Below are 17347 nucleotides of genomic sequence, written 5' to 3' on the forward strand. Positions count from 1 at the left end.
GCTAGAATTAAAATTAAACTGTGTCTTATTACATTCAAGGTTCTTAAGTTTGGTGAACCGAAGTATCTTGCTGAATTGTTTAAACTCCCATCGACACGCCCAGGTGTGATGTTATGCAGTGAAGATGATTCCTTGCGTCTTGACGAGTCAGGAGCCATCCACCAGTCATCTTTCTCTGATCGTTCTTTTGTGTATAGAGCCCCTAGATTATATAATAGATTGCCATTGTCCATGAGACAACTCTCTTCTGCTGAATCCTTTAAGAGACAGCTAAAAGCCTTTCTTTTTTAAAAAATGCTACGTCCTGAAGAGAGGTATTATGACATGATTGTAGGGTTTAATTATTGCCCCTTTCTTTTCCTCCTCTCTTTTTTTTTTTTTTTTTACTGATGAAGTTTGTATTGTATATGAGAGATGTCACAATTCTTGTAACTGTAAAAATAATGTATACATGTTTCCAGAGCTAGAGAATTCCCTATGGAAGGACTGGTGCTTTTGAGAAACAAAAGACCAGAATATTACTGTATTATTATTATTATTATTATTATTGTTATTATTATTATTATTATTATTATTATTATTATTATTAATTTGGGAGACATGTTATGTACTGGAGGTGAGGCTGTAGCATCTCTTTGGCCAGAGTAAGGAGTGGTTTGAAGAAGTTCAGGGAGCTGTTGCCTCTCCTGACATTGAGAGGGCTCTCCTTCCATGCTAAGGGATCTTTGTAGGCAGCATGTGTTAGGAATGTAATGCTGTATGGTAGTGAGACCTGGGCAGTAAAGGAAGAAGATGCTTTATTTCTTGGCTCAAACATATAGAACTGACAATGATTAGATGGATGTGTAGTGCATCCTTGAATGCAAGGCATGGGGGGGCTAGGTTTACAACTAAAGTATTTAGAGGAAGGATGGGACTAGAGATGTATTGGTGTTGTGATGAGGAGGGGTAGACTGAGATGATAAGGGCTTGTGGAGGGGATGGAGAATGACAGTTTGGTGCAAAAAGTAAGAAAAGTGAATGTCGAGGGTAGGGTTGCAAGAGGCACACTGAAAAAGACCAGAGATGAGGTCATAGTGTGACCTCAGGGATAAGGGACTGAACAGGAAGGCTGCCAGAGATCAAGCAGCATGGAGAACTGCCGTTAGGTGGTCAAGGCCGATGTATGCAAGCATGTTGGAACCTCTATAAATGATATGTTATGAATCTCATTATGCCTTTACTTTCTCCACCTCACAGGTAACAACGCCTGAGAATACATAGCAGAATTATCCACCAAACAGACCTAATGGCCATCGACGAGACTCATCAGAAAATATGACTGGAGAAGGTAAGAGTTTTAAGATGTAGTTTTTCATTGTCTGGTTTGCACAGTCTTATGGTTCTAGGTTAACAGATGCATCCTGTAGTTTTCCTATAGTTTTTGTCTATTGATGTTATGATTACTGGTATATTTTCAGCATATTCATTTACATAAATGTGGCAAACTGCTTTGTACATTCTCTAAATCATCCAAAGGAAGTTTTGTGTATGGGGAAATTCACCTAACGTATAATCGTCATCCCATCCCTATTCTCCATCACAGGCATGTGGGTAGCATAGTGAAATTAAGTAAGAAAATGGTCAAGTAGGAATAAAAATCAGTCAGGTGCATGGGTTATTGGCCTTCACATTTATTTATCCACCATTCAGTACTCTGAAATGTGAAGACTTGTTTCATGAGTTGTATAACATCTACAACTGAGGTCATGCCCATTGTGATGCAGCATTTATTTCTGTTCATCACATTTTAATTCATCAGCATCAATACCTGTTTTATTATATATTTTTTGATTTATTATTTTAATACTTTCATTTGCTAAATAATGGTATAAGTTATTACCTTCTTTATTCTTCCATATTTCATCATAGGGTGGGGTGAGGAGTACCAGCATCCAGACAGCCAGAGTCTGCCCAGTTCAGTGGGACACACTTCCATTCACTCACCATTCAAGTTTACAGAATCCCAGCTTCATCTGATAGGCCAAAAAATTTCACCACGTTCTGTAGCTTCACGTGTACTTATCCGATAGAGTCAGTCCGGACGCTGCCACTTTAAAAGGGGTTCCAAATCCCTGGTCATGTGCTTCTCCGCACAAAATTCATCCAGCCAGCTTGATCTCTTGTCAGTCCCTTAGCCTCCATATTTACTTCACCTAAATATACTGTTTAGTTAAAGGCCAGACGCAGCAGCTGAAGAGAGATGGTTTATGTATTTCATGAATATTTTCCACTGTAAAACCTTAAGTCAGACTGAATGTTCTGTTTAATAGAATGGCAAGTATGTTGAATTACCCTTTACAGTGACTGGTAGATATTATTTTCCAACATTCACTTTTTTTATTTATATCTATATAATGGCAATAGCATGTACAGCAAAACCTTGATATAAAGGACTTCATGGGACCGGAATTAGCTTTTATCGGAATCGTGGAGCTACTGGACTAAATTCCTATTTATCAGAAAAAATCTGATAAAGCCAGAAGCAGTCCGTACTGCCTGACCACTTCAGCCATGTTCACCACACTAAGGAAAATAAAAGACATCTTTATCAGTGTACAGTACAGTATTATTATACATGTTATACCATTTGATTACTGTAGTGAAGGTATAACACAGTACAGTACCGCAGTGGTTGTCAAAACAGTTTATAAACCAATGGTGTGATCTGGACTAATGTCTGATACATTGGAAAAAGTCTGGGTTAGCAGGGGGAAGTCCGGATGTCGCTTCTATCAGAATTTCACATTTTTCGGCATGGCTTTGGCCCCAATTAGTCCGTTATAGTGAGGTCTTACTGTACTTGTATAACTATTCCACAAGTAAAAGCTTAATTTGGTTAGCCATTTTCTTGCTATTACACTAATGGGGGACATTCAGAGTGTCATCTGCTACCCAGCTAGTGAGCCTAACTCAGTCGTGGGCCCAAAATTGTAACATAACAATCATAGCTATTCTACATGTTTAGGTAAACTTATGAGATTTGCCAAGAGCAGAGACCACTCATCACTGAAATGCTCATTAATAAAAAATATCATACACACGAAAGAATATTTTTGACAGGCTGTTTGCATTTGCATAAATTGGTCTTCTGTCCAGCAGTCCCTTACACACAATCAATTCACTAATGAGTTCAGTGGAGTTGGCGTCCATATCTACGTTAGTATCGTATTTCTGAGAAAGTAGTGCTTTATTGAAGCCTGTCATTGCCTTAGTTGTATGGAATTTAATATTTACCAAATGCTTCTCTATCAGACTTGTTTATGTGAAGCTACGGAACATGGTGAATGTTTTTGGCATATCCAATAGAGCCAGGATTCCAGGGGCTTGAATGATGAATGAATGGAAGCCTGACCCAGTAGATTGGGCAAATATGGGCTGTCTGGACATTGCTACTCCTCACCCTGCCCTAGGGTTGGAAAGGAGGTCCCGATGATGATGATGACCAAATACTGCCACTTGACATTTGTTTGCACACTTTGTGGGGACCGTCCCACAGTTAGAATAATACATAACTCACTTTTCACTTATTCTTGATTATGGATTATTATGATGTACCTTTATGTATATCCTGTATTATTATTATTATTATTATTATTATTATTATTATTATTATTATTATTATTATTATTCTCACTCTCATCTTAAATCACTCTCATCTTAATTGTCAGCACCAACTTGCTTAGCCCCGGGCTCCTACGTTCCTCATGGGACAACGTAGGATTGGACGATGGATGGATGGATGGATGGATTATTATTATTATTATTATTATTATTATTATTATTATTATTATTATTATTATTATGATGATGATTATTATTATTGTTGTTATTAATATTATCATGTCTCTCTATTTTACAGTGTGGTGGGGAACAAGCACTGCAACAGTACTGGCTTGCAGCTCCTATAAACACTTTTGGAGAATGGCCTGGTATCTCCACACTCAGTCTGCTATATATTGTGTCAGGTATGTCTCTATCTGGTAACTTTATCCATTTTTCTATCATCTGTGTCTATCTATCTGTTGCAAGGCACCTTATTCCTGTAAGGGGTGGCCACTGACAAATTGCCTCCATGTTACCCTGTCCTCTTCCCTCCCTCCAACTCACACCCCTCGTCTCTCATATCTCTCTCCATTCCATCCCTCCATCTTGTCATTGGCCTCCTCCTCCACCTCATTCACGTGTACTCTTCCTGTCAATCTCTCATTCTCTATCCTCTCCACTCCGTCTCATCCTTGGTCTCCCTTCCCATCTCACTCACATGCACTCTTCTACTCAGTCTCTTACTGCCCTTCGTCTCCACTTCATATCATCCTTGGTCTCCCTCCACCCCACTCACATGCACTCTTCTAGTTAGTCTCTTATTCTCCATCCTTTCCACTCCATCCCTCTCCTCATTCTTGGTCTCCCCCTCCCCCTCTTCCTTTCCACCTCACTGGTAAACTCTTCTGGTCAGTCTCTCATTCTCCATCCTCTCCACATAGCCAAACCATCTCAGAGTATTTCTCTTAACATTTTCAACCACATCAACACCACAATGCTCCTTTACTTCCTCATTTGTCAGTCTGTCTGTTTGTCTACTTAACACAGCATAAAATAACCATCTCTCCATCTTGACTCCTGAGATATACAGGATATTAATGCCAGAATATGAAGCATTTAAGTGAGGATATTTATGAGGTGGAGTCAGGATTCCAGGGGCTGAAATGGTGAGTGAGTGAGTGTGTACTTATAACTTGCCTTCCTATAATTTGGGGCACCTGCAGTCCACTCACACTGTGTAGTGCTACCTCCTGGTGTTTCTACCCCGACTGACAAACCAAGTGGTTTTTTGTAGTCTAGGAACCATTTACTATGCCAGGGTGGTTGATATTAATACCTAGCATTAGTAATGACATGCTGCTCCATAACTGCCATCTTGACAATGCACGGTGGTGGTGCCATGGACAGCTGCCATCAGGTGAAAAGACCTACACATGCTATAGCATCATAATTGTTCTCTAAATATGTTAACTTATAAATAACATGCCTTTATTAAAGCACCAACTTAATGTCACTGGGTTAATATAGAAATTAATAAATATATCATTTATAAACTTGAAAGTACAGTAATGACATGCAGTACCACTGTGGAAGACGTCTTAACCCTCTGAGTATGAAAGGTGCCTCCATGTTACCAAATAGTGGCAACAGGAGACACAAATGCATAGGTTTTTATGAAGCTATAAACCCATTTTACCTCTGCTGAAAGCACCTTAGGACAGGAGGGTCATCCTTCACCATGCCCACTGCACAAACATTGGTTGCTGGAGTGATGGTGTCATGACAGGAGACTAAGTACTGCATTGTAAAATTGTTCCTAGCTGTGCCATTTTCCTGTGCACACCATCCACTCACTCAGTGTAGTGCTGCTTTGGGTGTCTATCCTTTTCCTCTCTTCTGTCCTTCCTCTTTCACTTTTTCTGGCCCCATTCATGCCATTATGCTTTTTGTGTCAGTCTCTGCTCTCTTTATCTCATTCTCTGTTCTTTTTGCTTCTACTCTCGGCTCCTTTTCTCTTATCCAGCCTCTTTTTCTCTCGTTTTCCTACCACGGTCCGCCAGTTACAATATTTCACAGTTTATTATGCAGATACGAGGCTGTAAGTAATGACCAGGCAAGATGATATATTGTAGCCGTGGCGAATCAGGCAGACATATATGGTGAAAGGTCAGACATAGACTTACATGTGCACTTGAAATATGAACTAGAGTAAAAGAGAGAGAGTTGGAGAGAGAGAGAGAGAAAGAGAGCTGTGTGTATATGTGTGTGTGTGTGTGTGTTTGCATAATTATACTTGCATGCTGAAGCCTTGTATGTGTTCAAGTGGGATCAAAGAGACCCATCATCCCACACCTTCAACTGAAGCGCATGTAATTCTCTTCCATGATTCTTCTGTGAGTTAGAATTACACACACACACACACACACACACACACACACACACACACACATAAATGATTACTTAACATATGGAGAAGCATCAGCAAGAGGACACTGCAAAAAATTGCATAAGAAGAGAGGTGATAAAGACGTAAGGAAATTCAGTTTCCCAAACAGAGCAATTGATCAATGGAATGCACTACCGAATGAAATAGTGTGTGCCAAAGCAATTCACAAATTTAAGGATATGTACGATAAATATGGTTCAAGACGGGACAGTACGAGCTTGACTCATTCCTGTAAAGATACAATTAGGTAAGAACAAAGATATACGTGTACACAGAATAGGCGAAACTTGGAATGTGACATCCGTTGACTTTCAGGCAGCAAATTTTTTTTTTTTAGCGAATATATAGCCGATCGAAAGTTAGGTTAGGTCACTTTGGGCAGGGTTTGGTCTGATTAGGTAATTTTTGGTTGGGTTGGCTTCAGTTCGACTAGATATAGACGGATTAGGTTAGATTGCTTTAGAATACGTCGGTTTTGATAGGTTTTGAGTTGGGTTTTATTTGGTTGGGTTAGGCTGGGTTAGGTTCGGTTGGATTAGGTCATTTTAGGCTTGACTGAGTTGGGTTAGGTCGGGTATGGTATGGTTAAGTGAGACTGGGTAGGATTAGGTAGGGTTAGATGCAGTTAGGCTGCGTCAGAATTGGTTAGGTTAGGTATAGGGAGGTTACGTGAGATTGTGAGGTTAAATACAATTAGACTGGGTTAGATGAGGTTAAGCTAGATTAGGTTGGGTTGATTTAAGTTGGATTAGGTCATTCGAGGTTAGCCAGGGTTCAGTTCGAGCAAATATAGGTAGGTTAGTTGAGACTGGGCTAAATTAAATTGATTTATGCATTACGGTCTTTTGTTGGTAGGTCCTTCCAAAGTCAAACATCACAGGAGGTGAACGTGATTTTGTGTGTGTGTGTGTGTGTGTGTGTGTGTGTGTGTGTTTGCATAATTATACTTGCATGCTGAAGTCTTGTATGTGTTCAAGTGGGATCAAAGAGACCCATCATCCCACACCTTCAACTGAAGCGCATGTAATTCTCTTCCATGATTCTTCTGTGAGTTAGAATTACACACACACACACACACACACACACACACACACACACACACACACACACACACACATTTACTAACATGCATACAAAAACCTCTATTCACACAGGCTTAATATGAACTCAGCCATCCCTCCACACTCAGTATCCCTGCCTGACGCAAACGCAGGCTCTCCTGCGTACACACACGACTCAACACACACAGACAGACGGACAGACAGACAGACAGACAGACACACACACACACACACACACACACACACACACACACACACACACACACACACACACACACACACACACACACACACCTCAAGGCTCAGTGTTGGCGCCAGTAATGTGCCTATCTATCTATCTATTGCCAGACGCCTCAATCCCGTTTGGGGTGGCCACAAACAAATCGCCTCCAAGTCGCCCTGTCCCCCGCCATTTCACTGCCCTGCTCCCAACTCACACCCCCCTCTCTCATATACCTCTCCACCCCATCTCTCCATCTCATCCTCGGCCTCCCCCTCCCTCTTTCCCCCTCCACCTCACTCACATACACTCTCTTCGTCAGTCTTTCACCCTCCATCCTCTCCACATGGCCAAACCACCTCAGTGTGTTCCTCATAACGCTTCCTATCACATCCACATCAACACCACAACGCTCCTTTATATCCTCATTCGTCAACCTGTCTCTCCATGTGACTCCACAGGCTCCTCTTAAATAACTCATTTCCACGGCTCTCACTCTTGACTTGTGTTCCTGATTTACGTAAATGATATGGTAGATGGAGTGAACAGTTATGCAAGTCTGTTTGCTGATGATGTAAAGATCTTGAGGAAGATAGAGGTTGAGGAGGATTGTTAAATACTGCAGGAGGATTTGGATAGGATACACAATTGGAGCCGGACGTGGGAAATGAAATTTAATGTAAAGAAATGTAAAATATTAGAAATGGGTAAAAGTACCAGGAGACGATCACTGAATTATTTTTTGGGTAATGAATTAATCACAAAAAGGAGAGGAGAGAAAGATTTGGGAGTGCTGGTCCAAGATAGTTTGTCACCAGAAAAGCACATTAACAAGATAGTTGGAGAGACTTATAAACTCTTGACTAACATAAGAGTAGCATTTCATTATATGGATGAGGAAATGATGAAAAAATTGATAGTGGCCATGATCCGCCCCAGGTTAGAATATGCAGCGGTAGTGTGGTCCCCACACAAAAAGAAAGATATAAACAAGATTGAGAGAATACAAAGAACAGCAACCAAGATGGTCCCCAGTCTGACAGACCTGTCATACAGAGAGAGGCTGGAAAAACTGGATTTGCCTTCGTTAGAGGAAAGGAGAAAGAGGGGAGACATGATTGCGGTGTTCAGGACCATGGTGGGAGTAGATAAAATTGACAAAGAAGATCTGTTTGTATGGGATAAGAGAGTAACAAGAGGACACGGAATGAAATTGAAAAAGTCAAGCTGCTTGAAGGATATCAAGAAATATAGCTTTCCTTACAGAAGTATAGACTTATGGAATAACCTGGACAAAGAGATTGTCCAGTCTAAAAACTTAAACGAGTTTAAAGCTAAATTCGACTTACTGAGAAACAGCGACGGAAACCCACGAGCATAGTACATTCCGTGTATATCACAATTAGGTATATTGGGTAAATACTTAAATATTTGGAACGACTTAGACAAAGAGGTGGTGCATGAGAAAAACATTCATGTGTGTAAAGGTAGACTTGATGAATGTGGATATGGAGACAGGACAACACGAGCATTGCTCAATTCCTGTATACTACAAATAGGTAAATACAAAGAGGTAAATACACACACACACGCGCACACACACACACACACACACACACACACACACACACACACACACACACACACACACACATTTACTAACATGCATACAAAAACCTCTATTCACACAGGCTTAATATGAACTCTGCCATCCCTCCACACTCAGTATCCCTGCCTGACGCAAACACAGGCTCTCCTGCGTACACACACGACTCAACACACAGACAGACAGACACACACACACACACACACACACACACACACACACACACACACACACACACACACACACCTCAAGGCTCAGTGTTGGCGCCAGTAATGTTCCTGATTTACGTAAATGATATGGTAGATGGAGTGAACAGTTATGCAAGTCTGTTTGCTGATGATGTAAAGATCTTGAGGAAGATAGAGGTTGAGGAGGATTGTAAAATACTGCAGGAGGATTTGGATAGGATACACAATTGGAGCCGGACGTGGGAAATGAAATTTAATGTAAAGAAATGTAAAATATTAGAAATGGGTAAAAGTACCAGGAGACGATCACTGAATTATTTTTTGGGTAATGAATTAATCACAAAAAGGAGAGAAGAGAAAGATTTGGGAGTGCAGGTCCAAGATAGTTTGTCACCAGAAAAGCACATTAACAAGATAGTTGGAGAGACTTATAAACTCTTGACTAACATAAGAGTAGCATTTCATTATATGGATGAGGAAATGATAAAAAAATTGATAGTGGCCATGATCCGCCCCAGGTTAGAATATGCAGCGGTAGTGTGGTCCCCACATAAAAAGAAAGATATAAACAAGATTGAGAGAATACAAAGAACAGCAACCAAGATGGTCCCCAGTCTGACAGACCTGTCATACAGAGAGAGGCTGGAAAAACTGGATTTGCCTTCGTTAGAGGAAAGGAGAAAGAGGGGAGACATGATTGCGGTGTTCAGGACCATGGTGGGAGTAGATAAAATTGACAAAGAAGATCTGTTTGTATGGGATAAGAGAGCAACAAGAGGACACGGAATGAAATTGAAAAAGTCAAGCTGCTTGAAGGATATCAAGAAATATAGCTTTCCTTACAGAAGTATAGACTTATGGAATAGCCTGGACAAAGAGATCGTCCAGTCTAAAAACTTAAACGAGTTTAAAGCTAAATTCGACTTACTGAGAAACAGCGACGGAAACCCACGAGCATAGTACATTCCGTGTATATCACAATTAGGTATATTAGGTAAATACTTAAATATTTGGAACGACTTAGACAAAGAGGTGGTGCATGAGAAAAACATTCATGTGTGTAAAGGTAGACTTGATAAATGTGGATATGGAGACAGGACAACACGAGCATTGCTCAATTCCTGTATACTACAAATAGGTAAATACAAAGAGGTAAATACACACACACACACACACACACACACACACACACACACACACACACACATTTACTAACATGCATACAAAAACCTCTATTCACACAGGCTTAATATGAACTCTGCCATCCCTCCACACTCAGTATCCCTGCCTGACGCAAACACAGGCTCTCCTGCGTACACACACGACTCAACACACACAGACAGACAGACACACACACACACACACACACACACACACACACACACACACACACACACACACACACACCTCAAGGCTCAGTGTTGGCGCCAGTAATGTTCCTGATTTACGTAAATGATATGGTAGATGGAGTGAACAGTTATGCAAGTCTGTTTGCTGATGATGTAAAGATCTTGAGGAAGATAGAGGTTGAGGAGGATTGTAAAATACTGCAGGAGGATTTGGATAGGATACACAATTGGAGCCGGACGTGGGAAATGAAATTTAATGTAAAGAAATGTAAAATATTAGAAATGGGTAAAAGTACCAGGAGACGATCACTGAATTATTTTTTGGGTAATGAATTAATCACAAAAAGGAGAGAAGAGAAAGATTTGGGAGTGCTGGTCCAAGATAGTTTGTCACCAGAAAAGCACATTAACAAGATAGTTGGAGAGACTTATAAACTCTTGACTAACATAAGAGTAGCATTTCATTATATGGATGAGGAAATGATAAAAAAATTGATAGTGGCCATGATCCGCCCCAGGTTAGAATATGCAGCGGTAGTGTGGTCCCCACACAAAAAGAAAGATATAAACAAGATTGAGAGAATACAAAGAACAGCAACCAAGATGGTCCCCAGTCTGACAGACCTGTCATACAGAGAGAGGCTGGAAAAACTGGATTTGCCTTCGTTAGAGGAAAGGAGAAAGAGGGGAGACATGATTGCGGTGTTCAGGACCATGGTGGGAGTAGATAAAATTGACAAAGAAGATCTGTTTGTATGGGATAAGAGAGCAACAAGAGGACACGGAATGAAATTGAAAAAGTCAAGCTGCTTGAAGGATATCAAGAAATATAGCTTTCCTTACAGAAGTATAGACTTATGGAATAGCCTGGACAAAGAGATCGTCCAGTCTAAAAACTTAAACGAGTTTAAAGCTAAATTCGACTTACTGAGAAACAGCGACGGAAACCCACGAGCATAGTACATTCCGTGTATATCACAATTAGGTATATTAGGTAAATACTTAAATATTTGGAACGACTTAGACAAAGAGGTGGTGCATGAGAAAAACATTCATGTGTGTAAAGGTAGACTTGATAAATGTGGATATGGAGACAGGACAACACGAGCATTGCTCAATTCCTGTATACTACAAATAGGTAAATACAAAGAGGTAAATACACACACACACACACACACACACACACATTTACTAACATGCATACAAAAACCTCTATTCACACAGGCTTAATATGAACTCTGCCATCCCTCCACACTCAGTATCCCTGCCTGACGCAAACACAGGCTCTCCTGCGTACACACACGACTCAACACACAGACAGACAGACACACACACACACACACACACACACACACACACACACACACACACACACACACCTCAAGGCTCAGTGTTGGCGCCAGTAATGTTCCTGATTTACGTAAATGATATGGTAGATGGAGTAAACAGTTATGCAAGTCTGTTTGCTGATGATGTAAAGATCTTGAGGAAGATAGAGGTTGAGGAGGATTGTAAAATGCTGCAGGAGGATTTGGATAGGATACACAATTGGAGCCGGACGTGGGAAATGAAATTTAATGTAAAGAAATGTAAAATATTAGAAATGGGTAAAAGTACCAGGAGACGATCACTGAATTATTTTTTGGGTAATGAATTAATCACAAAAAGGAGAGAAGAGAAAGATTTGGGAGTGCAGGTCCAAGATAGTTTGTCACCAGAAAAGCACATTAACAAGATAGTTGGAGAGACTTATAAACTCTTGACTAACATAAGAGTAGCATTTCATTATATGGATGAGGAAATGATAAAAAAATTGATAGTGGCCATGATCCGCCCCAGGTTAGAATATGCAGCGGTAGTGTGGTCCCCACATAAAAAGAAAGATATAAACAAGATTGAGAGAATACAAAGAACAGCAACCAAGATGGTCCCCAGTCTGACAGACCTGTCATACAGAGAGAGGCTGGAAAAACTGGATTTGCCTTCGTTAGAGGAAAGGAGAAAGAGGGGAGACATGATTGCGGTGTTCAGGACCATGGTGGGAGTAGATAAAATTGACAAAGAAGATCTGTTTGTATGGGATAAGAGAGCAACAAGAGGACACGGAATGAAATTGAAAAAGTCAAGCAGCTTGAAGGATATCAAGAAATATAGCTTTCCTTACAGAAGTATAGACTTATGGAATAGCCTGGACAAAGAGATCGTCCAGTCTAAAAACTTAAACTAGTTTAAAGCTAAATTCGACTTACTGAGAAACAACGACGGAAACCCACGAGCATAGTACATTCCGTGTATATCACAATTAGGTATATTAGGTAAATACTTAAATATTTGGAACGACTTAGACAAAGAGGTGGTGCATGAGAAAAACATTCATGTGTGTAAAGGTAGACTTGATAAATGTGGATATGGAGACAGGACAACACGAGCATTGCTCAATTCCTGTATACTACAAATAGGTAAATACAAAGAGGTAAATACACACACACACACACACACACACACACACACACACACACACATTTACTAACATGCATACAAAAACCTCTATTCACACAGGCTTAATATGAACTCAGCCATCCCTCCACACTCAGTATCCCTGCCTGACGCAAACACAGGCTCTCCTGCGTACACACACGACTCAACACACAGACAGACAGACAGACAGACACACACACACACACACACACACACACACACACACACACCTCTCAAGGCTCAGTGTTGGCGCCAGTAATGTTCCTGATTTACGTAAATGATATGGTAGATGGAGTGAACAGTTATGCAAGTCTGTCTGCTGATGATGTAAAGATCTTGAGGAAGATAGAGGTTGAGGAGGATTGTAAAATATTGCAGGAGGATTTGGATAGGATACACAATTGGAGCCGGACGTGGGAAATGAAATTTAATGTAAAGAAATGTAAAATATTGGAAATGGGTAAAAGTACCAGGAGACCATCACTGAATTATTTTTTGTGTAATGAATTAATCACAAAAAGGAGAGAAGAGAAAGATTTGGGAGTGCTGGTCCAAGATAGTTTGTCACCAGAAAAGCACATTAACAAGATAGTTGGAGAGACTTATAAACTCTTGACTAACATAAGAGTAGCATTTCATTATATGGATGAGGAAATGATAAAAAAATTGATAGTGGCCATGATCCGCCCCAGGTTAGAATATGCAGCGGTAGTGTGGTCCCCACACAAAAAGAAAGATATAAACAAGATTGAGAGAATACAAAGAACAGCAACCAAGATGGTCCCCAGTCTGACAGACCTGTCATACAGAGAGAGGCTGGAAAAACTGGATTTGCCTTCGTTAGAGGAAAGGAGAAAGAGGGGAGACATGATTGCGGTGTTCAGGACCATGGTGGGAGTAGATAAAATTGACAAAGATCTGTTTGTATGGGATAAGAGAGCAACAAGAGGACACGGAATGAAATTGAAAAAGTCAAGCTGCTTGAAGGATATCAAGAAATATAGCTTTCCTTACAGAAGTATAGACTTATGGAATAGCGTGGACAAAGAGATCGTCCAGTCTAAAAACTTAAACGAGTTTAAAGCTAAATTCGACTTTACTGAGAAACAACGACGGAAACCCACGAGCATAGTACATTCCGTGTATATCACAATTAGGTATATTAGGTAAATACTTAAATATTTGGAACGACTTAGACAAAGAGGTGGTGCTTGAGAAAAACATTCATGTGTGTAAAGGTAGACTTGATGAATGTGGATATGGAGACAGGACAACACGAGCATTGCTCAATTCCTGTATACTACAAATAGGTAAACACACACACACACACACACACACACACACACACACACACACACACACACAGTGTACGTGTACACAGAACAGGCGAAACTTGGAATGTGCCATCCGTAGACGTTCGGACCGCAATTTTTCTTAGCGAATATATAGCCGATCGAAAGTTAGGTTAGGTCACTTTGGGCAGGGTTTGGTCTGATTAGGTAATTTTTGGTTGGGTTGGCTTCAGTTCGACTAGATATAGACGGATGAGGTTAGATTGCTTTAGAATACGTCGGTTTTGATAGGTTTTGAGTTGGGTTTTATTTGGTTGGGTTAGGCTGGGTTAGGTTAGGTTGGATTAGGTCATTTTAGGCTTGACTGGTTGGGTTAGGTCGGGTATGGTATGGTTAAGTGACACTGGGTAGGATTAGCTAGGGTTAGGTACGGTTAGGCTGCTTCAAAATAGGTTATGTTAAGTATGGGATAAATGATTTTCATAAGTTTTATCAAGATTTCTTAATCATTGTTATGAGGTCAGGTCGGGCTAGGATAGGCCTAGGCTTTTTTTTTCATTAATTTTAGGTCTAGCCTAGTTTTTTTTAGGCCTAGATACAGTATAGGCATGCAGCTTGTATTCAAGTAAATTGATACATAAAGTTAATAATAACCATAACATTAAGGTTTGTCCTGTTTTTATTAAGGGTAGGCCAAAGGATTTTAGCCGACTTTCAGAATTCTTATTATATATAATATGTTATTGTTTGGTAATATTTTACTTTGTACTATCATCCCCTATACTTTTACAAGGTTTATTTATTTGCTTATTTTCTATTTATTTTTTGGTAATTCCTATTCTGTGCTAAAGGGTAATTTATCCTTTTTTTTTTTTAACTAGCCTGTCTAGCCAAGGACATTGGCCTAGCCTATTCCAGTTCTGTTAATTTTTCACAAAAAGCCAAATGACTTACCTGCCATTCTGCCACTGTGCACACACTCACATTTTTTTACCACATACCATAATATGATTTTACCAAGAGCTTGGTGTCACTCATCCACAGGTCAGGAGCATTGTGACCATATGGATAGATTTATGTGAAGAATCTTCAGAAAATTATCAGCAATGTCTATTACTTCATACTTCAAGCCTGTTGGTTCACATGGGAAGCAACTGAACCAAATTCATCTTCTGATAAGAAAGAAAAAGAACCGGAGTAAAACAAGACTGGTAGAGATGGATCAGGACCAAGTGAAATCAAAATTCCTTCAGATTTAGAGGAGGCTGATCATGAACCAGTACAGCCTAAGATTGCTTCTTTTAATCCAAAGCAGTATGGTAATAGTAAGAGAGACTTCTCAGCATCCTGGTATAATGGATGCACATGGCTTGAGTATTCAGTAGAAGAGGGGGCAGCATTTTGTTTTCCCTGTAGACATTTTAAAAGTTCTTCTAAAGATCGTACATTTACTAAAGAGGGTTACTCAAACTGGCGCCATGCATTAGACAAACACAGAGGTTTCCAAAAACACGAAAATTCTCAAACTCATGTAGAAGCTGTGGTTATATGGCAGGAGAGAAAAATGCGCATAGAGAAGAACCAGAGTGTCAGTACAATGGTAAATGAAAAGCAGTTGGGGAAAAACAGGTACTGTATTAAATCAGTGGTAGAGGTAATTCAGTTTTTATGTGTGAATGAGCTACCTATGCGTGGAGATGGTAAGAGTGGAGCAGGGTGTCTCGATACAAGTAGTGAGTCTCAAGGTGAGCCATCTGGTCTTTTTTTGAAGTTATTTCAGTATACATTGTCTAAAGATAAGAAGCTCTCAGAGATTATTCAAATGATTCCTAAGAATGCCTCCTATACTTCTGCTAGGATTCAGAATGAGATAATAGACATGAAAGACACTGTCATAGAGAATGTTGTTAATGATATCAAGGAGGCTGACATACCATTTTTTAGCATTAAGTCTGATGGAACTCGTGACCCTACTAACACAGAAAATATATCTGTAGTTGTAAGATATGTAAAGGGTGGTAAAGTAAATGAGAGTCTAATTGGTATGCCAACAACAGATGATTTTGATGCAGAAAGCCTGGCCTCATTAATACTTAAAACACTAAATGAATGTGGACTTGATTGCAGTAGTATATTATCTCAATGTTATGATGGAGCATCTGTGATGTCAGGTCAGCATGGAGGTGTTCAAAAAAAGCTACAAGAAAAACTTCAGAAGGAAATCCCATATGTACATTGTTTCATTCACCAACTGCACTTGGTTGTGGTACATTCAGTTGAAATGCAGAATGATGTAAAATTGTTTTTTTCCATTTGCAATAGACTGTACAACTTTCTACACCGTCCAGAGCTAGACAGGATTTATGATGGAACAAAACTCAATCGACTTTTGGAACAGAGATGGTCAGGTCATTTAGATACTGTGTCTGCTATCTTAGAAAACCATGAAAGGATAGTGAATGCACTTGAATCTTGTGAAGAAAATGGATGTAATGCTGTAATTTGTATTGAGGCAACAGGTTTATTGAAGCAAATCAGAAGTAGGAAGTATATGTTCATTGCATATTGTGTTCAGACAGTCTTGAGTTTAATTAAACCTGCTGATAAGCTCCTACAATCAAGTGATTGTGATTTGATGAACTAGACTAATTGAACTAGACTAATTGAATCTGTGGTCTGCAATGTAAAAGACATGAGAAATGATGTAACAATTTTTGAGGGAATCATTACAAAACTTGCAGATCATAATCTCTCTGAACCTGAATATGTACATAAGGTTCCAGAGTGGAGCCGCAAACTGCCTGCACATTTGTCAAAAGATTCAGTTGTTGAGGCCAGTGTAGGACATTCAGAAGATCCTATCAATGCAGAAAGTGAAGCAACACTGTTCAGGCAGATTTATTGCAGCATTGTAGATAACTGCCTTGGGGAGCTTGATGCTAGATTTGGTGAATGCAGTAGTGCAGTGACTGCTGCAATCTCATGCCTTTAGGCCTAGAACCCAGTGTGAGTTTCTTAGATCCTAAAAAAATTGCCCCAGTAGCTTCTCTCATAGGTCTTAATACTGACTCATCTCTGCTCCAAAGTGAATGTCAAGTGGCAAGGACCTTTATTGAAAAAGA

Source organism: Coenobita brevimanus, unplaced genomic scaffold (genome assembly GCF_032717465.1).
Source record: "Coenobita brevimanus isolate Jiangsu-jjx unplaced genomic scaffold, ASM3271746v2 jjx.HiC_scaffold_2774, whole genome shotgun sequence".
Taxonomy (NCBI): domain Eukaryota; kingdom Metazoa; phylum Arthropoda; class Malacostraca; order Decapoda; family Coenobitidae; genus Coenobita; species Coenobita brevimanus.